At 42.3% G+C, this 25,979-nt stretch overlaps 1 long non-coding RNA gene and 1 other non-coding gene across 11 annotated transcripts in view; one reads left to right on the forward strand and one right to left on the reverse strand.

Annotated features, from left to right (window-relative positions):
* The first annotated feature begins 7,946 nt into the window (after positions 1-7,946).
* The window catches only part of LOC144382558 (uncharacterized), a 110,649-nt gene continuing 92,616 nt past the window's right edge, over positions 7,947-25,979 (forward strand). For all 10 annotated transcript variants that reach the window (XR_013449699.1, XR_013449701.1, XR_013449704.1 and 7 more), the window contains exons 1-3: positions 7,947-8,151; positions 16,896-17,045; positions 18,089-18,222. This is a non-coding gene — a long non-coding RNA (uncharacterized LOC144382558). The remainder of the gene's footprint in view (positions 8,152-16,895; positions 17,046-18,088; positions 18,223-25,979) is intronic.
* Positions 23,782-23,854, reverse strand: TRNAR-CCU (transfer RNA arginine (anticodon CCU)). Its single transcript has one exon. It is a non-coding gene; the product is annotated as a tRNA-Arg (tRNA).

Consider the following 25,979-nt stretch of genomic DNA (forward strand, 5'->3'; position numbering starts at 1 on the left):
CACAAGCACACATATACACACAGCAAAAATCAGTCTGGCTTAAGAGCAAGATCACTAGAATGGGTCCCAAACATTCTGGGTTTCTGTGCAACGATTTACTATTTGGGTGACTTTGGAAAAGTCATTTAACTTCCCTGGGCTGAATCTCCTTAACAGTGAAATAAGGGGTCTTAACAGTGACTCTCTTCTGTCCTGGCCAGGAGTCCTGCTAATTGACAACCAACAAGCTAATATTGGTAAAGACCTTCCTATTATCTTCTAAGTGAGAGGGTAACCTGGCTCCATCTACAATGCAGACATGAATATTGAATCTATAAATACATCTACTGAAATCTATAAATGCAATGAAAAGCATTTTGGCATTTCCTGAAAATGTGAACTATAAACTCTTCATTTCCTATGAGGATGTTGGCTGACTTAAGAGTCACAAAGTTGGTTTTCATTCGTCTTCACCACAACTGACGGAGGCCTCCATTTCTATGGCTGAGCTCCTGTGAGCATGACTCTTCCTGGTGCTGAATGTATTCAGGCAACTGTGCCCTTTAAATGTGGCTTTATGTTTATAAAATCTGAGAGGATGTCAAAAACCTAACTTTTGCTGTATTTTTTAACGCTTAAAATACGTGAGAGTTCTTCTTAAGGATTAAGAAATACAATTATCTACTCATTTTATTTTTTTTTAAAGATTTTATTTTTAAGTAATCCCTACACCCAACGTGGGGCTTAAATTTACAACCCAGAGATCAAGAGTCACATGCTCTACCGACTGAGTCAACCAGGTGCCCCATAAGGTACAACTTTATTTTTTGTTTTCTTTTTTTGTTTGTGTGGATTTGTCTTTTTGGTGGTTTTTTTTTTTTTTAGTAATCTCTCCACCCAATGTGGGGTTTGAACTCCCAACCCCAAGATCAAGAGTCGCATGCTCTACTGACTTGAGCCAGCCAGGCGCCACGTCTACTCATTTTAAAGCAGTTCACTTTAAAAAGTAGCTAGCTTTCATTTACTTATCTATTCAATACTACTTGAGTCCTTCCTTCAGGCAGGAGACCATTCCAGCTGTCCCGGATACTCAGTGACTAAGCTAAACTTGGTGCCTGCCCTTGATTACTGGTGAGCAACAAAGACATTTAACCCTTATTAAATAAAACTGGATAATGCCACTTAAAAACAAATTAACACCTATAGAAAAAGCATTTCTGGCCATCAGCAAATACTTACTGAGAACTTATTTGAGCCCTGTGCTTAATGGTATGGAAGACAAAGAGAATTAAATTGTTACATCTTTGCATTTAGAGAGCTTACCACCAAGCCAAGGGATTTTCATTCTTTTCTGAGAAGGCATAATGTGTGTCTTATCAGGCTTATTATATATTATGCCTTCTCAGAAAAGAATACAAATTCTCAGGAGCCAAAAGTTAACTAAAAAGACTTTGAGAATAGAAAAAATTAAATCACACAGTAATAAAATACAATGATTACTATAAAAACAACTCTAGGGGCGCTTGGGTGGCTCAGTCAGTTAAGTGTCCATTCAGCTCAGGTCATGATCTCAGTGTCATGAGATTGAGCCCTGCATCCAGCTCCATGCTGGGCACAGAGCCTGCTTAAGATTCTCTCCCTTCTTCTCTCTCTGCATCTCCCCCCCACCCCAGCTCCGCTCACGCTCTCTCAAAAAACAAACAAACTTAAAAATAAAAAAATTCTAATCTTTGTCTAAAATATATATTGAGCACCTGATAGGAAATCTAAAGTGTACTAAGAACTGTAAATAAAAGTAAATTGCAGTTAAGCCCTAGAGGGAAAGTCAAGAGCAAACCTTGATGATGCCTCATACAGCTCCTTCACCCTTCTTTCTGTCCCTGTCAAATCTCCGTGCTATTCACAAGTAAGACTTTATAAAAATTGCTTTCAAATATTATTCATTGGATCACAGTGATTTCAATGTTAAACAATCCATTTGGGAATAAACTTCCACGGGGTGACAACTGGAGTTAGAGGAAGTCTCTTGTGCCTCCCTTTGAGAATATTACACAGAGTCAAAGTAGATGGCTAACAATTTGAAGGCTGCCCAGCCCTCTGTATTCAAGTGAAACTCCCTAAAGGAAGCCGAAGCTTGGGGCACCTGGGTGGCTCAGTCGTTAAGCGTCTGCCTTCTGCTCAGGTCATGATCCCAGAGTCCTGGGATCGAGCCCCACATCGGGCGCCCTGCTCAGCGGGAAGCCTGCTTCTCCCTCTCCCACTCCCCCTGCTTGTGTTCCCTCTCTCACTGTGTCTCTGTCAAATAAATAAAATCTTTAAAAAAAAAAAAAAAAAAAAGGGAAGCCAAACCTTATTCTGAAGTCATTAGTATGAGTATTTCCAAGGGGCAAGACTTAGGTAACAGGTTCTAGCCCTCCTGGCAGAGAGAAGAAAGCTGGTGGCTTAGAGCAGAGACAAAGCCAGAGAAGCCCTTTCAAAGTGACAGTTGAAGATAGTGGCATTTCAGTTCCTCCTTTCTTAGTCTAAAGCTGCACTGTGTGATAAGGGGTCCATTTGGCCACACAGGGCTGTTGAGCACTTGAAATGTGGCTAGTGGGACAGAGGACCTGACTTTTTAATATTTTTTTTATTTTTTAAAGCAATCTCTACACCCAATGTGAGGCTCAAACTTATGACCCCAAGATCAAAAGTCGCATGCTCTACCGACTGAGGCAGCCAGGTGCCCCTGACTTTTAAAAAAAAATAATTTATTTACTTACTGGGGGTGGGGGGAATATGGCGGGGGAAGAGCAGAGGGAGAGAGAATCTCGAACTGACGCTGCGCTCAGTGCAGAGCCCAATGTGCGGCTCAATCTCACAACCCTTAATCTCAAGACCCTGAGATCATGATCTGGGCTGAAATCAAGAGTTGGACACTTAAATGAATGAGCCACCCAGGCACCCCTGACTTTTTATTTTAATTGTAGTAAAATATACAACATAAAGTTGACCATCTTAACCATTTTCTAAAATCAGTAGTGTTGGGGCACCTGGGTGGCTCAGTCAGTTGGGCGTCTGCCTTCAGCTCAGCTCTATGGTCCCAGGGTCCTGGGATTGAACCATGAGTCCAGCTCTCTGCTCAACGGGAGCCTACTTCTCCCTCTCCCTTCTGCTCCCCCTGCTTGTACTCTCTCTCTCTGTCAAATAAATGAATAAAATCTTTAAAAAATAAAAACATTTAAAAAAATAAAATAAAATCAGTAGTGTTAAGTACATGCAATGTTGTTCATGCGATCTCCACAGTCTTTTTGTCTTGAAAGCCTGAAACTCTGTATTTTTTTTTAAAAGATCTTATTTATTTATTTGACAGAGAGAGACACAGCGAGGGAACACAAGCAGGGGGAGTGGGAGAGGGAGAAGCAGGCTTCCCACCGAGCAGGGAGCCCGATTTGGGGCTCAGGCTTAACGACTGAGCCACCCAGGCGCCCCTGAAACTCTATACATATTAAACAATTCCCCATTTCCTGCCTCCCCACAGTCCCTGGCAACATCACCAGTCTTCTTTCTGGAGCTATGAATCTCAGTACTTTTGATACCTCATGTATGTGGAATCATGTAGTACTTGTCTTTTTGTGACTGGCTTATTTCATTCAGCATGATGTCCTCGTTTCATCCATGTAGTAGCATGTCTTGAAATTTCCTTCTCTCTTTTTTTTTTAAGAGCAAGCACAAGCAGGGGAGGGGGCAAAGGGAGGAAGACAGAGAGAATCCGCTGAGCCTGGATGCAGGGCTCAATCTCAGGACCCTGAGATCATGACCTGAGCCAAAATCAAGAGTTGGACTCTTAGCTGAGGGAGCCACCCAGGCGCGCCACAATTTCCTTCTCTTCCTTCTCAGTGAACTAGGTTGCTTCCACCTTTTGACTATTGTAAAAAATGCGGCTATGAACATTGGTGTACAAATAGCTTTCAGACCTTACTTTCAATTATTTTGAGTATATCCAGAAATGTAATTGCTGGATCATATGGTAATTCTTTTTTATTGAGTATTTACCATACTGTTTTCCATAGTGGCTGCACCATCTTGCATTCCTGCCAGCAACACACAAGAGTTCCAATTTCTGGGGCGCCTGAGTGGCTCAGTCATTAAGCGTCTGCCTTCAGCTCAGGCCATGATCCCAGGGTCCTGGGATCGAGCCCAGCATTGGGCTCCCTGCTCAGCGGAGAGCCTGCTTCTCCCTTTCCCACTCCCCCTGCTTGTGTTCCCTCTTTCACTGTGTCTCTCTCTGTCAAATAAATAAATAAAATCTTAAAAAAAAAAAAAAAGAGTTCCAATTTCTTCACATGCTTGCCTTAATTTAAATTTAAATACTGATAATTTAGTTACTGGAAAACTTTTAACTATGTTTGGAACAACATGGATATGTGAATCTAATTTTTTAACTGTAAATTTTACAAAATATAAATATACTTTAATTATTCCCAATAAAAATTTAAAAATTTAACATCTGTATTCAGATGTGCTGTTCAGTAGAAAATACACACCAGCTTTCAAAGATTTAATCCAGTAAAAAATAATATAAACTGTTTCATTGATAATTTTATATATTGATTACATATCAATATTTTGGATATGTAAAAACATAAAATTAATTTAACCTATTTCTTCCTACTTTTGTAAATGTGGCTCCTAGAAAAATTTTAAATTACATATATGGCTCACATTCTATTTCTACTGGACAGCACTACTATAGAGGTAGCCTCCACTCAAACATAGTGAAAACCACCAGATTCCAGAAGATAAACTCCTCCCTAGGGTCCCAATTGTTTTAAAAAAATTTTTTTTTAAAGATTTTATTTATTTGAGAGAGTGAGAGAGAGCAAGAGAGGGAGAGCACAGAGGGAGGGGGAGGAGAAGCAGACTCCCCGCTGAGCAGGGAGCTTGATGCAGGGCTCATCCCAGGATCCAGAAATCATGACCTGAGCTGAAGGCAGACACTTAACCGACTAAGCCACCCAGGAAACCACCCCCCAATTGTTTTAATATTTACATCTTATGCCCTTAATATTTACATCTATCTTTCTTTTACTACAGGAGGAGTCCCTGAATGAAACTCTCCCTCCTTTTTTTTTCAAGATTTATTTATTTGAGAGAGAGAAAGCACGAGGCGACGAGGGGCAGAGGGATAGGGAGAGAGAAACTTTAGCAGACTCTGTGCTGAGCGAGGGGCTCGATGTTAGGACCCTGAGATCCAGACCTGAGCCAAAACCAAGAGTTCCATGCTTAAATAACTGTGCCACCCAGGCACCCTTGAATGAAAATTTCTATTCAGTTATCACAAAAAGCCGGGCTGTTCTACCTATTTCCCCAGTGACTACCAGTGTTCAGTTTTGGTATCCTATTTTCTATGTTTTGTTGGTGTATCATAGCCTTATGCCTTCCATTACAGAGTCAATAAACTCCTGTGCCTGGGGTGAAGGCTGAGGGCTGCATATAACACCTCCCCAAGGAAAGCTCAGGGGATATGTTAATGTGTTTGCAGAGTAAAAGAGGTGGTTTCCTCCTTCTTTAATTTGACAATGCTGCCTTGACAAAACTTCTCCTGTACGTTTGTAGTTCTTAACCACTTACAGCTTATTTCCACTCTGAAAGCAGTCTGAAATCCTGGACTGACTTACTTCCCTGTAACAATAAAGTAGTGGGGCAGTACCTTGACCAGGTGTAGTCACTTTTAGTGACTTATGGCTACATGACAGAGGGGTGTGTGGGGACCCAGGAAGAAACCCTGTCATGTTGGGGTGGAAGAACCAAAAGCTAGAACTGAGACAGAAGAGCTGTTGTTGTGACTGTATTTGCCCCTCATACCGGGGTCACTCAAGATATAACACCCATCACTACCACTCCAATGCAAAAAGGATAATTGTTCATAATTTTTTTTTTAAGATTTATTTATGTGAGAGAGAGAGCACAGGCTCAAGTGAAGAACTGAGGGGGAGGGAGAGAAAGAATCCTCAAGCCAACTCCTGGCTGAGCGTGGAGCCCAACTCTGGGCTGGATCCCAGGACCCTGAGATCATGACCTGAGCCAAAACCATGAGTTGGACGCTTAACCAGAGGCTTAACTGCCCGAGCCACCCAGGTGCCCCAATTCATAGTTTTTTTTAAATAAAATTTTTATTTTGGGATCATTTTAAATCTACAGAGAAGTTGCAAAGATAGTACAGGGAATACCTGCATACCCTTTACTGTTTTTCCTATATTTAATGTCTGATATAACCATGGCACATTTGTCAAAACTAAGAAATTCACATTGGGGGTACCTGGGTGGCTCAGTCGTTTAAGTGTCTGCCTTCGGTTCAGATCATGATCCCAGGGTCCTGGGATTGAGTCTTGCATGGCCTCCCTGTTCAGCAGGGAGTCTGCTTCTCCCTCTCCCTTTACCCCTGCCCCTGCTTGTGTGTGCTCTCAATCTCTCAAATAAATAAAATCTTAAAAAAAAAATTAAATTCACATTGGTAGAATACTCTTAAACTATAGACTTTAATCTGATTTTACCATTAATGTCTTTCTACTGTTCTAGGACCCAACACATATGCCACATTGCATTTAGCATGCAAGCTTTTTATATACCAAGATCTCGCCCCATTTTACCATTCACGTTAATGTTTTTATTTCTCGGTATAGACTGTAAGGTTTTATTTTTGTGTGTATGCTTACTTATAATTCTGAAATAGTGTTTATTCGTACTGGTGATGCCCACCAAAGACTACCCAGACATAGTTACGGTCAAACAATGAAGGGTTATTAGCGGCTGTACTGAGGGAGACCTCAAACCATGGGGAGTCTCAGGACGGGGGTGTTAAAGAGGGTTCATTATAGTATATGGGCTTCTGTTAGGTGATTTGGGGGAGGGTCCAAGGAAACAGGTTCTGTTCTGGTGCTGTCAGAAAGCAGGGGCAATTCAGGGACTAGCTTAATTTTTATCTAGAAAGCAGGAGGAATGGGACATTGCTTACGTTCATCAGGGAGGGCATCCAGGCCGGCTACCAACCGTGGCTCTCAGAGCTGCTTTTCTTAGTGCTGCACATGATCGTAATTAAGACAGAAAGCAACAGAAGACTGCTTAGCAGCTTTTGGTACAGAAATGACAACTTTGGTCCCCGATACTGCTAATTCCAACTGTGTACATGTGCTTAACAAACAACTCCTCACCAAGGGCTGACAAGTTCAGTGTGTCTCATTTCGAGCAAAAAACACGGGTGGCCTGGATGTAGCAGTAACTCAAATGACATCGAACTGGCGCGTTTCTCCTGCAATGAACATGTCGGCCCCGGCACTTCGTCTCCCAGAACCAGGCCTGAGGCCAAAGCCCTGCCCTCCGGGGGAACCGGGAGCCAGGTGAAGCTACGCGACAATGCGGAGTAGCGACCGAAGGGCTGGGAGCACAGCCTGCGCCCGCTCCTCAAACTCTGCCCTTGGAGCCGCCTTTAAGTCTCCGCTGTTCTCGGTTCCCTTTCTCCCCCGGCAGGAAATGACTTCCATTTTCTCCTCTCACGGTGGTCTTCGAGCTAGGCGTCTTTTGGGCTCAATGTTTGGGGTGCTTTTCAGTCTGTACCTTCAGGGGCTCAGGAACGCTCTGCCGCACCGCTCCCCTCCGGCCCCCCTCCGCCGACCCCGGCTCCCCCACACGCTTGGCTGACCAATCTCCGCTCGGAGCCGGGCGCGTCACAATGGCGCCCTCGCCGCCTCGCCACCCGAGCTAGTCACTGAGGGTCCGCCCCGCCGCACTCCATGCGTCCTTCCAGCCCCGTCTTCCTGGAGAAGGTGGGGTTCCGCGGGGAAACAGGCTAGCGATGACGGCGGGGGCGCGGGCTCCCGGGGCTGTTGCTACAGGGTGCTGGGGTGCAGGGCCGAGCGGGAATCGGGCAAACCCACAGCAGCGGCGCTGAGGTAAACGCCGCGTACGCCCGACCGGCGGGAGTTGTGCACTCGGGCCTGCCGCGCGCCAGACCCCGCCCCTCGGAGGCCCCGCCCAGGGCGCGCTGCCAGGGGTTTCCATGGTGATGGCAAATAAGCCTTAACGGCCTCAGCTACAACTGCCAAGTTCCCCGCGTTCCACCCTCCTCTGGGTGCTCAGAAGGACGATCGAGGTGCCGGATGTGAAGAGCGGGAGCGTGGAGACTCGGAGCCCGAGGTGAGGGGCGGGACGGGCGGCGGGTCTGAGGCTGAGGGCCGCACAACTGGAACCGACCGGGAACTGGGCCCTTGGGTGTGGGGACAGCGGGACTGAGATTTGGAGTGTATGTTGGGCGGGGGGGTTTAGTTGTAGAGGGAGCCAAGTGAGGGAATCGCTAGTCCATCTGGGGAGATGAAGACAAGGGGATCCAGAGGGACCGAGTTTGAGGAATCCCTTCCTTAGGCCAGGGATGTCGGGGGAGTCCTAGACGGTGGGCATCCCAGGACCTGCAGGTCTGCGACGTCTGCGCCAGCCTGAGGGACACCTTTAAGGGTAGTGAGACGTGGCGGGGGGTGGGGGTGGGGTGGAGGCTCTTAATTAATTAAAGGCAGTACTTTCACATATTCAAGAGTCAAACTTGCACAAGGTTTTATTACTCAAAAACTTTCTTCTCTCTATAGCCCCATTTCCTGCCTCCCTGAGGAAATATTTTCAAGTCTTTGAACTTTTTTTCTTCAGAAATTTTACTTCTTCCTCTTCTATCTGCATTTCTTCTCTGTGGTCTTCCTTTATCTGCTTCACTAAATTTGAACACTTCAGTCTGAAATATTTCCTCATTGATTTCCTTTGCCTCTTGGTCAGGCTTTGCTGCTTCCTGTGTGTAGTCAGCTATTTGTTTTTCTTTCCCTTTTTCTAGTCATACCCTTGACTACATTTTGCACAGGTTCCTTTTTGAGAGCTCATCTTGGAATGAGCCTAAATTCAGAGGTGTGGGAATGGGTCCAGAGCTTTGTCTCAAGTTCTCATATATATATATATATGTATGTGTGTATAATAACATATTATTATAATATATTATAAAACACTGTTTTCTTCGGTGTCTTTCTTTTGTTAATTAGCCTTGTCTGTTGTCTTCACAGGATTATTCTAAGACCAGGCATAAAGCTATAATATTTTTTGCTGTTTTATAGTATTCCATTTAATAAGCAGGCAACACTCCACTATTCTGTTAAAGGACATATAGGTTGTTTCCAGTTTGGGATATTATAAACAGTGGTGCTTTGAACCAGCACGTGTCTTCTGGGGCACCAGTGATGTGGGAACAAAGGCAGAAGGAAATGTAGATAAAATTAAATGTCCATATAACCTGCAACCCATTGACAAATACTTAAGACAGGCAGAGTATAACCTTCCTCCAGGAAGCTCCCAACTGTTTTAATGTTAATGACTTGCTAGAGGGAAAAACAATCTTGGTTTGACAATAGCGAGGTCGCTGGTATCCTGTGTTCTTTAGCATATGAAGATTCTTTTAGAACTTCCCTTATCTCAAGAATTCTTTCTTGGTCCTCAGCTCTGGAGCTCACCCCACCAAACCTCACCTATATTCCAAAACTATGTTAGATGTGCCAGACTTACTTTAGACTATACCTACAGTGGAATTCCTGGGTTATAGGATTTGCCCACATTTAACTTCATCACGTAAAGATACTTTGGAAAACAGTTGTGCCAGTTTACCTCCTAAAGCCAGTGGGATTGCTAGATTAGAGAGTGAGTAAATATTTAATTTTGTAAGCAATTACCAAACTTTTCCAGAGTGTCTGTGCCATTCTGCATTCCCATTAGCAATGCATGAGAGTTCCAGTTGCTTTACATCTTCACTAGTACTTGATATTGTCAATTTTAAAAACTTAAAATATTTATTTTAGCCATTTTAATGGAGTATATGGCCATATATTATTATGACTTTAATTTGCATGTCTCTAATAGCTAATAATGTTGATTATCTTTTCATGAGCTTATTTGTCATCCTTATATCCCTTTGTAAATATCTGGACAAGTGTTTTTCCCATTTTAAAAAATTGAGCTGTTTCCTTTCTGTTGAGTTTTGACAGACCTTATTCTATCTTAATATAGGTCCAGGGGCACCAGGTGGTTCCAGTTGGTTAAGCATCTGCCTTCAGCTCAGGTCATGATCCCAGGGTCCTGGGATCAAACCCCCCATCAGGCTCCCTGCTCAGCGGGGAGCCTGCTTCTCCCTCTCCCTCTGCCTCTTCACTCTGCTCCTGCTCTCTCTCTCAAATAAATAAATCTTTATAAATAAATAAATCAATAGATTACTAAATACAGGTCCAAATGCGTGATTTACAAAATTTTCTTTCAGTTTGTAGTTTATCTTCTCCTAACAGTGCTGCAGAGCAAAAAAGGTTTTAATTTTGATGAAGTCAAGATTCTCAACTTTTTCTTTTATGGATCTTGCTTTTAGTATTCTATCTAACTGTTAACATAGCACTAGGTCTTGAAGATTTTCCACCTATATTTTCTTTTAAAAGTTTTACAATTTTCCATTTTATCATTTTGAGTTTTTTTTTAATGAGGTATGAGATTTAGATCAAGTTTCTCTTTTAAAAAATTTTTAAATTTATTTATTTTCTCTTTTTTTAATTAAAAAAGTACTTTTAAAAAAAATTTAAGTAAACTCTATGCCACGTGTGGGCCTTGAACTCACTTGAACTCATGGCCCCAAGATCAAGAGTCACATGCTTTACCGACTGAGCCAGCTAGGCACCACATCTTTTTTCCCTTTATATCCAGAGATAGGCAGAAAAATGGATATACAACTGTTCCAGCACCATTTGTTGAAAAGACTACTTCTTCTACTAAATTGCCTTTGCTCCATTATAAGAAATCATTATTTTTAAAAATTATTTATTTTTTAAATAAAGATTTTTTTTTTTAAGATTTTATTTATTTGACAGAGAAAGACAGCGAGAGAGGGAACACAAGCAGGGGGAGTGGGAGAGGGAGAAGCAAGACTCCCACCGAGCAGGGAGCTGGATGCAGGGCTCGATCCCAGGACCCTGAGATCATGACCTGAGCCGAACGCAGTCGCTTAACTGGCTAAGCCACCCAGGTGCCCCTAAATAAAGATTTTATTTATCTGAGAGAGAGAGCTCAAGCAGGGGGAGCAGCAGACAGAGAGGGAGAAGCAGGCTCCCCCCTGAGCAGGGAGCACGATGTGTGGGGCTCCATCCCAGAATCATGACCTGAGCCGAAGGCAGACACTTAACCGACTGAGCCACCCAGGGGCGCCCCTATTTATTTATTTTTTGAAAAGATTTATTTATTTTAGAAAGAGCACACTGAGCGTGTGTTGTGGGGGAGGGGCAGAGGGAGAGGGAGAGAATCCCAAGCGGACTCCACGCTGAGTGTGGAGCTCAACGTGAGTGTGGGGCTCCATCCCAGGACCCTGAAATCATCACCCAAGCCAAAACCAAGAGTCAGACACTTAACTTTAATTGACTGAGCCAACCAAGCACCCCTATTTATTTAATTTTAATGATCTCTACACCCAATGTGGGGCTTGAACTGAGGACTCCTGAGATGAAGAGGCACATGCTAGATCTACCTACTGAGCCAGCCAGATGCCCCTGTTGCAAGACATCAAGTGGCCATATCTGTGTGGGTCTAGATCTGGACTCTTCTCTGTTCAACTGATTTATCTGAGTATCCTTTCATCAATACTTAATTGTCTTCATTGCAACTTTATGCTGATTTCTAAACTTGTGTGTAATGAGTTCAACTTTATTCATCTTTTTCAGAATTATTTGGTTATTGTTCCTTTGCCTTTCCATATACATTTTAGACTGTCTATATCTTATAAAAAATATTGCTGGGATTTTGATAGGAAATATGTTAAACCTATATATCATTTTGGGAGAGAATTGACATCTATCTGTACTATGTTGAGTCTTCCAATCTCTGAATACAGTATGTCGTTCATTTACTTAAATCTTTTTGGATTTCTTTCATAAGTATTTTGTAGTTTTTAGCATACAGGTCCTACCTATGTATTGTTACATAGCATTTGTTAGATACCTAAGTATTTTAATTTTGGTGAGCTATCATAAATGGTATTATATTTTTAATTTAAATTTCCACATATTTGGGGGCACCTGGGTGGCTCAGTTGTGGGGCGCCTGGGTGGCTCAGTCGTTAAGCGCCTGCCTTCGGCTCGAGTCATGATTCCAGGGTCCTGGGATCGAGCCCCCGCATCGGGCTCCCTGCTCTGCGGGAAGCCTGCTTCTCCCTCTCCCACTCCCCCTGCTTGTGTTCCTGCTCTCGCTATCTCTCTCTGTCAAATAAATAAATAAAATCTTTAAAAAATAAAATAAAATAAAATAAAATCCTTGTTAGGTATTGCAGATATTGGGGTTGATAGTGGTTTTCTTTTCTCATTCAAGTGGCTATTTTCATTGCTCTTAGTATGACATTTTGTTAAAATTGGATCCTGGACATTTTGAGCTATTTTTTGAGGCTCAGGCTCTTAATAAATCTTCTGTTTTTTTGTTTAAGATTTATTTATTGGGACGCCTGGGTGGCTCAGTCGGTTAAGCGGCTGCCTTCGGCCTGGGTCGTGATCCCAGGGTCCTGGGATCGAGTCCCGCATCGGGCTCCTTGCTCAGCGGGGAGCCTGCTTCTCTCTCTCTCTCCCTCTGCTTGTGCTCTCTCTGTCAAATAAATAAAATAAAATCTTTAAAAAAAAAAAAAAAAAAAAAAAAGATTTATTTATTTATTTTTGTTTTTATTTATTTACTTGAGAGAGAGAGAGAGCATGAGCAGGAGGGTGGGGTATAGGGAGAAGCAGACTCCCCACCCAGCAGGGAGCCCGATTTGGGACTCGATCCCAGGACCCTGGGATCATGACCTGCACCAAAGGCAGATGCTTAACCGACTGAGCCACCCAGGTGCCCGGATTTATTTTAGAGAGAGAGAGAGAGAGAGCAGTGGGGAGGGGCAGAGAGAGAGGGAGAGAGAATCTTCAAGTAGGTAGATTCCCTACTGAGCGCAGAGCCCATTCCAGGACTTGATGCCAGGACTCTTGAGATCATGGCCTGAGCCAAAATCAAGAGCCCTACTACGCTCAACTGACTGAGCCACCCAGGCATCCCCTAAATCTTGTTCTTCTCTGATGCCACACTGGAAAGGGAAAGGAAGGTGATATCATTACTGCCCAATAGGGTGGAAGTCCAAGTTCTCCACTTGGCCTCTGTTGACAGTCTGGAGATCGGGGAATGGAAGGGATGTTTTATGCTAGTGGACTATGGTGGCTGTCAGGTTCCCCACTGGACCTTCAATGACAGCACCTTGATAGGAGGGTGAGCTGTGCCATGTCCCAGCCTAGAAGAGGGTGTAAGTCTAGGCTTGCTGATATGGGTAGGGGTGGTGTGACACTTTTTTTACGTAGTTTGGCTGGAACAAGATGTTTATTATCTAAAAGTTTTCTGTCTTGTAAGGCTGCCCCTTTCCTGTCCTTTGGCTGGAAAAAACATACTACTCTTAGGCTTTTAAAAATCTGCATCCATTGATATTTTCAGATTGCTGGCTTTTCTTTTTTTCTTTTTTTAAAGATTTTTTTTTTTAAGATTTTATTTATTTATTAGAGAGAAGGAGCAGGGGGAGGGAGAAGCAGGCTCCCTGCTTAGCAGGGAGCCTGATGTGGGGCTCGATCCCAGGACTCCAGGATCATGACCTGAACCGAAGGCAGACACTTAACCAACTAAGCCACCCAGCACCCCAGATTGCTGGCTTTTCTAATACATAGTCTGGAATATATGAGGCAAAAAGAAAACCCAGGGACCCCAACATCATGTCATTTCTTGGTTCCCAGGATCCCTTCTTGATCTGCCATTTTCTCTCTACCTTTCAGTCTTGTTTATTTATATAATGGTCAGGATGTTTAGTTGTACTTAGTGGAGGAATATGAAGTATGTCTATCTTGTCCTGGACTGGAAGCTTTGCCTTCATTTTTGAAAGATATTTTTACTATCTCTACATTTAGAGTTTGGTCTTTCAGTACTTTAAAGCTGTCATTCCACTGTCCTCTTTCTTACATTGTTTCCAGTAAGAAATCTGATGTTATCCTTATATACGTTATTTATTGTCTGTTTTTACTGACTTGAGTTGGTTTTCTTTTTTTTTATCACTTGTTTTGAGCAATTTGATTATGATGTTCTTTGGTGTAGTTTTCTTCATGTTTTTTTTATGTAGGGTTCATTGAGCTTCTTGGAATTGCAGATTTTACAGTTAAAGTTGTAGGCTATCATTTCTTAAAAAAATTTTTTTTTATTTTGTTTTCCCCAGCTCCCCTTTCAATTATCTATATATTAGTCTGAAGTCATCACACAGCTTACTGATGTTCTTTTCATTTGGGGGAGAATTTTTTTTTAGAAATGAACTTGATTGTTCTTTTTTTTTTTTTTTTTTTTTTTTTTTTAAAGATTTTATTTATTTATTTGACAGAGAGAGAGCCAGCGAGAGAGGGAACACAAGCAAGGGGAGTGTGAAGGGGAGAAGCAGGCTTCCCGCGGAGCGGGGAGCCCGATGCGGGGCTCGATCCCAGGACCCTGGGATCATGACCTGAGCTGAAGGCAGACGCTTAACGACTGAGCCACCCAGGCGCCCCATAACTTGATTGTTCTTTACTCATTTTTATTTATTTTATTTTTTTAAGGATTTTATTTATTTATTTGTCAGAGAGAGAGAGAGGGGGCGTGCAAGCACAAGCAGGGGGAACTACAGGCAGAGGGAGAAGCACGCTCCTGGCTGAGTAGGGCGCCCCAGGCGGGACTTGATTCCTGGACCCTGGGATTATGACCTGAGCCAAACGCAGATGCTTAATTGACTGAGCCACACAGGTATCCCCATTTTTTTAAAGATTTTATTTATTTATTAGAGAAAGAGAGCTAAAGAGAGACAGAGAGAACACCAACAGGGGAAGGGGCAAAGGGAGAAGGGGAAGCAGGCTCCCCGCTGAGCAGGGAGCCTGACATGGGGCTTGATCTCAGGACCCTGGGCTCATGACTGGAGTCAAAGGCAGATGCTTAACTGACTGAGCCACCCAGGTGCCCCACTCATTTTTATTTTAACCAAACTTTGTTATAAGAATAAAGCAGGTTGGGGGGGTGCCTCCGTTGCTCAGTTGATTGAGCATCTGACTCATGGTTTTGGCTCATGTCATTATCTAAGGGTTGTGAGATTGAGCCCCACGTTGGGCTCTGTGCAGAGAGGGGAGTCTGCTTAAGATTCTCTCTCTCCCTCTCCCTCTGCCCCTCCCCCTACTCGCATGCTCTCTCTCTCAAATAAATAAATAAAACCTTAAAAGGAAGAAAGCAGGTGGTTGCTTATGACCACAAGGTATTAAGAAGAATTATTTTATTGGTTCTGTTATCATAACAATTATTAAAGCCATAGACAATGGGTTAAAAACTGGGTTTGATCATCAAGATGAAATTCAGCTTCCATCATTAGTTATACTCTGTAAATATACCTCCTGCTGCAAACAAGTAAGCCAGTGTTATTGGTTAAGTGTAAGAGTTTTTATTACAATTAACTATTATAACTAAGAATATTACAGAGAAGTTCCTAGTAATCTAATTACCAAATTTTGTCATGACATTTGAGGCACCCTTGCCTTAACTTGACAAATATTTGTATTCCCAATATGTTCAAGGCATCTGAATATATCCTCTTTTAGGACTCCTATTTTTCTGCAATTTGGAGTATTACTTACTGTTCTTGGTGTATTACCCCAGCTTAATTATCTTTTCTCACCTTCTAGAACATTCAGTAGTTAGCTATTAGAATTTACAGTTTCATCCCTTACAACTAAAGCTAACACTTCCTCTTTTCTTTTGCACCACATTTGAGACCATTGATGGCGTCTTCCAGCTCACCATTTCACTGTACAAATTTTCCTTTATTCTGATATTTCCTTAATATTGTTAGGATTTCTTTCAGATTTTGACACTATTTTTTGACACTATTTTTAATATAAGAATTAACAAAACTGCTCTTTTGCATAAAAGATACTCTTATATAGGTGCCTTAGTCTCTCATATTTCTCTGAATATATTAGACACATCTTTCAAAATCTCCTGTTTGGTGTATTATTGGCTTAGTTTCCTTCAGTGTTAGTTTTTGTCCTTCCAGTTGGGTAATGCTCTTTGGGATGTTGGTTTTTCTCAGATGTCACGTGAGAGTTCCTGCTGGCATGACTAAATACTGTTTACCTATACCCTTTATTGGCAACAGGATGGAGTGTGGTGTGGTCTGGGTACCAGGAGACAGTAGTGATGTGGCATTCCCAAGGTATCTTAGCTGCTGCCAGACACCACGGGCACTTCTCTGCCTCCCTGGTTATACTGTGTCAGTCTGGGAGTAGACCCATAGCTGCTTTCTAGCTGTCTGGGCCCGAGGGGGAGGGAGCGCCAGGACTCAGACTGTCTCTAGAGCTTCTTGCATCTTTTCAAGCTGTCATCTTCTGCAGGTTCTGAACTCTGGATCCAACTCTGTGGTCATTCCATCTTTGAATCCCTCAAAATTCCATGTCCACTGAGGGTGACCCTTCTCATTTTCCAGCAATGATACCCATTTATGTTTTTAAAGTACCTTTTGTCATTTCTATAGTTTTTGGTCAGAAGGCCTACTGAAGTATGTGCTTAAGTGCCATTTTGATTCCATTCAATTGTAGACTGGAATATTAGGTAGTGCTTATAGGTGGGGTGGGTGTATCTGTACAAGCTTTGGAATCAAGAGTCTTGGGATTAACTCTCAGCTCTGAAACATATTTGATATTCTTAAGGCCCTTTATATAATTTAATCCATCCTTACCTTCCTCATCTATAAAATGGGGAAAATAATGTTTATAATGTATTCTTGTTACATATATTAAATGAAAAATTTAGTTTTTGCTTTGTTTTCAGCCACAAAAGATTGCACACAAACTAGTTTGATGCTCTCCTGACCAGTGTCCCTTCTCTGATGCTTGGTCCTGAAGGCAGTGGAAGCCAAACTTACCCTGGTGCTGTCTGCTGAGCTGTGCAGAATTTCCAACATTGAAGATGGGGCATCAGGTGTTCATTTCATTTTTTTGTTTAACTCTAATCAGAAGATTATATCAGGGGCGCCTGGGTGGCTCAGTCGTTGCGTGTCTGCCTTTGGCTCAGGTCGTGGTCCCAGGGTCCTGGGATCGAGCCCCGCATCGGGCTCCCTGCCCTGCGGGAAGCCTGCTTCTCCCTCTCCCACTCCCCCTGCTTGTGTTCCCTCTCTCACTGTCTCTCTCTGTCAAATAAATAAATAAAATCTTAAAAAAAAAAAAAAAGATTATATCAAATGGCCTTAAAAAAAAAAAAAGAAAGAAACCGTGGAACACAGATATATTATTCAAGTCCCACAGAATTGAAGCAGATCAGTGTTGAAGGGCAGTGACATCTATAGTATTAGCCAAATCAGCTCAAGCTGATATAGCTTGTTTTATAGGAGAACTCCGCTGACTTCTGTCTAACCTTATACAGAGAGACGAGGAACAAAGAGCAGCTGTTATTACAGAACTGGAAGCTGTGTAACCGATTTGTACTGTGAACTTATGAAATCAGTATTTTAAAAAAATTTCCTTTTCAGTATTTTGTAATGCCTCAAAATGTCTCTTGCATTTTGAGCTTATTTCAGTTTATATTGTACTAGTGTACCTCAGCAATTAAATATGCATATTGAAATGATTTCAGTTATGTGAAGTAAAAAAGTATATGTAAATATAAAAAATATATAAAAATACCATGTTGCTCTAAACACATTTGAGAGACATGCTTTTGAAAAATTCAATTAAAGGTCTTAGATTCATAATTTTTTTTATTTTGATTTTTTTCATCCTAATCTTTTTTTAAAAAAAAGATTTTATTTATTTATTTGAGTGAGAGAGAGCGCACGTGAGCAGGGGGAGGAGCAGAGGCAGAGAGAGAGGGAGAGAATCTTCACACTGAGTGCAGAGCCTGATGCGGGGCTCCATCCCACAACCCTGACATCATGACCCGAGTAGAAACCAAGAGTCCGATGCTCAGCCAACTGAGCCAACCAGGAGCTCCTTTTCATCCTAATCTTTTTGTTTTTTTTTTTATAGTTTTATTTTTAAGTAATCTGTACACCCAACATGGGGCTCACACTCACAACCCCAAGATCAAGAATCACATGCTTTTCCGACTGGGCCAGCCAGGTGCCCCTCTAATCTGTTTTTCTTCATTTATAATCCTTAAGGTAAGTTAAGATTTTACAACATTCAATTTGTAAATTGAAACATAATACTGGTCTTTGTGATTATATGAAATTGTGAAGCCTCAATTTAAAACTTTCTTTTTACTGTTAGTTCATTTTATTTTATTTATTTTAAAGATTTTATTTATTTTTGAGAGATTGAGCACAAACAGGGTGGGGAAGGCAGAGGGAAAGGGAGAAGCAGGCTCCCTACTGAGTAGAGAGCCCCATGTGGGGCTCAATCCCAGAACCCCAGGATCATGACCTAAGCCCAAGGCAGACGCTTAACCCACTAAGCCACCTAGGCGCCCCCTGTTAGTTCATTTTAGGTGTGTTTTGCTAAAGTAAAACATTTAACTAAAATTTCTATTACCAAGTTAAATTCTTTTTCACAGAAAGAGTCATAGGACTCAGGATATAATTGTACTTGTGGCTAAGATTTATTACATTATGAGGATGCAAAGCAGAATCAGTAGAGGGAAAAAGGCTCATGGGGTGATATCTAGAAGAAACCAGACCTGAGCTTCCCAGAGTCATCTTAGTGAAGTCACACAGGATGCACTGAATTCCCCCAGCAACACGTTGCAACAACTTTTGTGAAGTGTTGTCTACGAGGGAACCTCACCGGAGGCTGGGGATTCAGGATCTTCCTCGGGAGTCAGTCACGGAGACACATCATGCCCGTGTTACTTGTGCCAGTCACTGAAATTCCAGATGTTCAGAAGGAAAGCCGGTGTTCAGCATACATGTTGTTTGTCAGTTTAGGTGCAGTGAGCCACTCTTATCATTTAGGGCAAGTTTTATATGCGTGTAGGCAACTGTTTACCAGGCAAGTTCTCAGATGCCAGCCAAGGACCAGCCTTGCAAGCAGGCCTTGATGAGGTTAGCAGGTTCAGGCCCGCTGTGTTAATTCTTTTTGGCACGAAATATAAATGGTATAAACAAACCAATTAAACAACCAAAATTGTCAGAATGGATTAAAAAAAGACTCAGTGTCTATAAGAAAGTCTGTATAGGTGGGTTTTTTTTTTTTTTTTTAAGATTTTATTCATTTATGGGGCGCCTGGGTAGCTCAGTCATTAAGCGTCTGCTTTCGGCTCAGGTCATGATCCCAGATCCTGCTCAGCGGGAAGCCTGCTTCTCCTTCTCTCTCTCCCCCCTGCTTGTGTTTCTGCTCTCGCTGTGTCTCGCTCTGCCAAATAAATAAAATCTAAAAAAAAAAGATTTTATTCATTTATTTTAGAGAGAGAGAACAGGTCGGGGAGGGGGGCAGAGGAAGAGGGAGAAGCAGACTCCTCGATGAGCAGGGAGCCCGACGAGGATCTCGATCCCAGGACCCTGGGATCATGACCTGAGCCGAAGGCAGTTGCTTAAGAGACCACCCAAGTGCCCCATAGTCTGTACAGATAGTTTTAAATTTAAAGGGATAGAAAAAGATATAACATAGAATAGTAAACAAAAATCTGAAGTAACCATCTTAATATCAGACAAAGTAGACGTCTGAACAATGAAAATTGCCAGAGATAAAGAGAAATAGTATATAATGGAAAATAGAACTGAATAGCCAAAGCTATTTTAAGTAAGCTTTACGCCCCGTGTAGGGCTGGAACTGATGACCCTGAGATCCAGTAGCACACACTACCAACTGAGCCAGCCAGGCGCAGCACCTGCCAAAACTGTTTTGAAAAAGAATAAAGTTTGGGGCGTCTGGGTGGCTCAGTTGGTTAAGCGTCTGCCTTCGGCTCAGGTCATGATCCCAGGGTCCTGGGATCGAGCCCTGCATCGGGCGCCACGCCCAGCGGGAAGCCTGCTTCTCCCTCTCGCACTCCCCCTGCTTGTGTTCCTTCTCTCACTGTCTCTATCTCCGTCAAATAAATAAATAAAATCTTTAAAAAAAAAAAAAATGATAGTCTTTAACAATTTAGTGCTGGAATGATTGGATATCCATTTGCAGATGAAATGAACCCTAATTGAAACCTCACACCTTATATGTTAACTCAGAATTGATCACAGATCCAAATATAAAACTATAAAATGATTTGTTGATTAAACCCCTTAGTGATCAGGTTACAGTAACAGCAATTGAAATATATTCTAAGAATGCCTCCCTTATGGTCTGTAACAGTAATATCACCACCATTGTTTTATAAATGAGGAAACAGGCAAATAGAAGATTAGTAACTTAAAGGCACATATCTTGTAGATGGGTTTTGCAGTAATGGTTTATGAGGGATTTGTGTGACAAAAGAAGATGGTGAAGCAAGGGGTGGGAAGCAAATGTTTTAGAAGACTTTCTCAGGATAGTCTCTTGATATTGGAAACTTGCTTTTCCTGATGATTCTGTTAATAAATCAGCTCATCTGTGTGGTATTGCCTATTCTATTCCTTGGCATCACTGCTTCAAAGGAAACACCCATCATCCATGGACTGGAAAGGTGAAGTGGTTTACCCCCCTCCCCCCCCCCCGCCGTAGCCTGTGTCCGTTGTCCTGACATTGGACCCCGCTAGACTGTCCAGTGCTGAGATGCCCCACCCTGCCCTTACCTTACCCCATTTAACAAGTTCTATTTTGAATCTCTCCACACCATTTTGAGTTTGTCCTTATAAATGTCACACTTCTCTCAGCAAAGTTATACCTTGATCCTTATATATTTATTGCAATATGAATAGAATTTAATCATATTTCATCAGATTACTGTCGGCAAACAGGAAAGCTTTCAGATAATTTATTTAAATAGTTTAAATATCTTGCTAGTATTTCAGTAGTTTTTTTCTTCATTTGGTCTTCAATTTGTTTTTAAAACTCAATTCTTTTTAATAGATAATCTACTTTTATTTCTTGAATTATTGCATTGATAAAAATTTGGGGACCATATTTTTTTTTTTTTAAGATTTTATTTATTTATTTGACAGAGACACAGGGAGAGAGGGAACACAAGCAGAGGGAGTGGGAGAGGGAGAAGCAGGCACCCCACAGAGCAGGGAGCCCGATGCGGGGCTCGATTCCAGGATCCTGGGATCATGACTCGAGCCGAAGGCAGACGCCTAACAACTAAGCCACCCAGGCGCCCCTGGGGACCATATTAATAATAGTGATACTAAGTACCCTTGTTTGGTTACCAGATTTAATTTGATGGAGTTCTTTTGGTGTTATATCATTAGGTAAAATGTTGCATCGGGCTATCAAAAACCTTTAGTTCTGTTACAAAAGTATATCATCTCCCTTCTCCTTTTCTAAAATCATGTTCAGAGTCTCATGACATTTTATCTATATTCCAGTCACAAGAACCCTGTTTGGTTATTAATAAAATCCAGGGAGGTGCTTTACCAGCTCAGTCACTCCTCTGAGACTTTCTGCCTCTTGCCATGATTGTCATCTGGGGCAGTGATACAGACTTTTTTTCCCCCTAAGGTTGTACAAATTGCCACAAATGTGGTGGCTTAAAACAAATTCTCTCACAGGTCTGGAGGCCAGAAGTCTGACATCAAGGTGTTGGTAAAATTGGCTCCTTCTGGAATTTCTGAGAGGGACTCCATTCCAGTCCCCTCTCCAAGCTTTTGGTGGCTGCCAGCAATCCGTGGTGTGCCTTGGTTTGTGACTGCCCTACGATCTCAGCCACCATCTTCACGTGGATTTTTCTTCTGTGTATCTCTGTACAGCTCCTTTTCTATGTCTTATAAGGACACCCATCATTGGATTTAGGGCCCATCCTAATCCAGGATGATCTCATCTTGATTATCCTTTAATTATATCTGCCAAAACCTTATTCCAAATAAGGTCACCTTCACAGGTTCCAGGGATTAGGACTTGGACATATCCTCTTGGGAGGCCACTATTAAACTCACTACAGTACTAACCTGTTTACTAAATGAAACAACTTGCCCGAGCCCCTGTTTTAGTCAGGAATGATGCCAGGCACTGGAAATACGAAGATGACCAAGATGACATCTTTTTTAATATCACAGAGTCTGATTTCAAAAAACGATATAAAAACCCTCACACCCATATGAGATATAAGTATAGTGAAGAGATAAATACAAATCTTGTGGAAACACAAATTAGGATACTCACAAAGGAATTCCTTAAAAAGAATGTTTGCCTAAAACTGCCCTGTATGAGGGGCGCCTGGGTGGCTCAGTCGTTAAGCATCTGCCTTCGGCTCAGGTCATGATCCCACTGGGATTGAGCCCCGTATCGGGCTCCCTGCTCAGTGGGGAGCCTGCTTCTCCCTCTCCCTCTCCCCCTGCTTGTGTTCTCTCTCTCTGTCAAATAAATAAATAAAATCTTAAAAAAAAAAAGTATTCCTGCATCACAAAGTAAAAACTGTACTGGTTCTTGGAGGAGCAGGAGAGCAGTGTGCTAAGAATAAGGGACTTATAAAATCCAAAGTGATGAAAGTGTGTGAAATAAATATTAGAGTTATAAAATTCTTTGCAATAAAAAATGTAAAGTACCTTGATAATTTTTATATTGATTACATGTTGAAATAATATTTTGAATATTTAAAAAATAAAATGTTATTAAAGTTAATTTCACCTGTTTCTTGTTCCCTTTATTATGTGACCACTATAAAATTTAAAATTACATCTATGGTTCTCATTTCTTTTTTTTTTAATTAAAAAACTTTTTTAAATTTTAGATAAAAAGAGAGTACGTGACCAGCAGGGAGGAGCAGAGGGCAAGGGAGAAGAAGGGGGAAAGAATCTCAAGCAGACAGTGAGCTAAGGGCAGACCCCAATACCAGGCTCCATCCCACAATCCTGTGATTGTGACCTGCCCTGAGATCATGACCTGAGCCCAAACCAAGAGTCAGATATGAAACGAAGAGTCAGATGCTCAACCAACTGAGCTACCCAGGCACCCCATCTTATATTTCTATTGGACAGCACTGCCAGATCTAAAATGGTGAAAGGGAATGAGATTAGGGAAGAAAGAATATTTCACAGAAGAGAAAGAGGTATTCTTGGTCATGATAATTAGTTAATGAATGTATGGATTTAGTTTTATCCCAATGTACTATTCTTGCTAGACCCCCCTCCCTCACCTTTTAAAAAAATAAACAGGATGGGATGCCTGGGTGGCTCAGTCGGTTGGGCGTCTGCCTTCGGCTCAGGTCATGATCCCAGGGTCCTGGGATCGAGTCCCACATGGGGCTCCCTGCTCTGCGGGGAGCCCGCTTCTCCCTCTGCCTCTGCCTCTCTCTCTCTCTGTCTCTCATGAATAAATAAATAAAATCTTAAAAAAAATAAACTGGAATGTGAAAGGGTAAGAAGGAAGAGTATTTGCCCAAGATCTCAGTGTTAATCTCCACCTTTGGGCATGGGGAGCAGTCAGAGCAATAGTAGTCCACCTTTGTCTTGAGAGGAATTTACTGAATCTGGGCCACATTCTTAATGCATTCTGAGTGAAGTATCTGAAAAAAAAAGAAATCTTGATAATATCTCTGGAAATTTTGAAGTCAGAGATCTCTGTCAAATAAAAAAAAAATCTTTAAACATTTTATTAATTTTTTTGCCTTTTTAAAAGAGGATTTTATTTTATTATTTTTTAAGTAGGCTCCACACCCGATGTGGGGCTTGAACTCAGGACCCTGAGATCAGGAGTCACACACTCTACCAACTGAGCCAGCCAGGTACCCCATAACTTTTATTTTTAGTGGTGGTAAAATACACATAACAAAATTTACCATCTTAACCATTTTTTAAAAATATTTTTATTTTTATTATTTTTTAAAGATTTTATTTATTCATTTGAGGGAGAGACAGAGACAGCACAAGCAGGGAGAGACAGAGGGAGAGGGAGAAGCAGACTCCCTGCTAAGCCAGGAGCGTGACATGGGGCTCCATCCCAGGACTTGGAGATCATGACCCGAGTCGAAGGCAGACGCCCAACCATCTGAGCCACCCAAGTGCCCCCCCAAATATTTTATTTTTAGAGGGTACGAACGGGGGGAGGGACAGAGGGAGAGAGAGAATCTCAAGTTGACTTCCCACTGCCTTGAGACGGCCCTATTTCACGACCCTGAGGATCAGGACCTGAGCTGAAATCGAGTGACTGAGCCCCCCGGGAGCCCCTGAACCATTTTTTAAACTACAAAGAGCAGAACCAGAATACAAGAGAAGAGTTGAAAAATGAAAGAAAAAATGCAGAAGAACATCTAGAAGAGAAATATGCATGGGTGTGAAGAACTTCACACACACACACACACACACAAACACTGCCTTGATTGCATTCTATAGAGGACATTATCACACTGTCCTCTTCCTTCTGGGGGATTTGTCACCCTCAGTGATCCTGCCCCCATGGTCACATTTTTGTATAGTCCCCTCCCACATTGTGTGAGGGTTGCCTTTGTGATCAATAGGATGCAGCAGAAGTGGTTTGTCACTTCTGAGGCAAGGTTCTAAAGGACACTGGCTTCTGCCTATCTCTCTCTCTCTCTCTCTCCCTCTCTCTCTCTCTCTCTCTCTCTCTCTCTCTCTCTCTCTCGGATTGGTTGCCCTGAGGGAAGCCAGTTGCCATGTTGAGATGCTCTCCTGGCCAGGAAATGAGGCGCCTGCCAATAGTCGTGTGGTGTGCCATCCTGGAATCGGATCCTTGAGCCCTGGCCGAGCCTTCAGGTGACTGCAGCCTGGCTGAGAGTTGCAATGCCACCTCAAGAGAAAGCCTGAGCCAGAACTGCACAGATGAGCTGCTCTGACTCTCAGAAATGGTGTGAGATAATAAACATTTGTTGTTTTAAGCCACCAGATTATGGGTTATTTGTTATGTAACAACTAATAAACTGCCTGCGAATTTGTGAGTCTGTAGCAATTTCCTAAGAACTATATTGGAAAGGACACTGGTCCCACTATTTTAATATATGCACAGGCAGTTTGTTGGACACCCCCTGAAATTCTGGACATCAACATATTGAGTAGATAGAAGACCAACAGAGTGACTTGGAAAAAAACAAACCAAAACAAAAACAGCATCACTTCCTTGGGACTTCATTCCTTTTGTCACTTCCCTCATTTATGTCAATTGAGTTCCCCTTCAGCAGGTTCCTCTGGCTGTAAATCTAGAGCCTCTTAAATTGGTGGGAGTGTTGACAATCCTCTCACCAGCTATTTCTTCTGGAACTCTGTGTTCAACTTGAGTTTCACTTCCAGCGTTGTAACTTTTGCTTTCTTTGCTGCAATTTCATCTTTATTGGCCAATTCCCCCTTAATTATTTTTTTTTAAATGCCACTTGAATTTGTATAGTAGTCTGACTCCATATTTGACCTTTGATTGATGACAGCTTTCAAGCTCCACCCCTCTTTTCTTCTCCCTCTGCCCTGTGTCACATCAAGCTGATGTGAAAGCCCAGGCGCTCCCCTCTTTGACTCTGGAGGAAAGTTCCAAGTCACACAAGCCCCAGCTCCAGCCCCACCCCTTAGTCACAATAAAACCTTTAAGGCAGTCCTTCCCAGCTCTCTCAAGCCATTTTTGGACTTGAGTGGTAACTATCCCTGTTCACTCCAGAAAGCCTCATTTTTTTGGTAAAGATTTTATTTATTTGACAGAGAGAGAGAGAGAGAGAGCACAAGCAGGGGCAGCAGCAGAGGGAGAGGGAGAAGCAGGCTCTCTGCCGAGCAGGGAGCCCGATGTGGGGCTCGATCCCAGGACCCTGGGATCATGACCTGAGCCCAAGGCAGATGCTTAACTGACTGAGCCACCCAGGGTCCCTCCAGAAAGCTTCATTATATGAGTAATAAACCTTTTCATACCCTCTTTG

The sequence above is a fragment of the Halichoerus grypus genome, chromosome 7 (genome assembly GCF_964656455.1).
Source record: "Halichoerus grypus chromosome 7, mHalGry1.hap1.1, whole genome shotgun sequence".
Classification (NCBI taxonomy): domain Eukaryota; kingdom Metazoa; phylum Chordata; class Mammalia; order Carnivora; family Phocidae; genus Halichoerus; species Halichoerus grypus.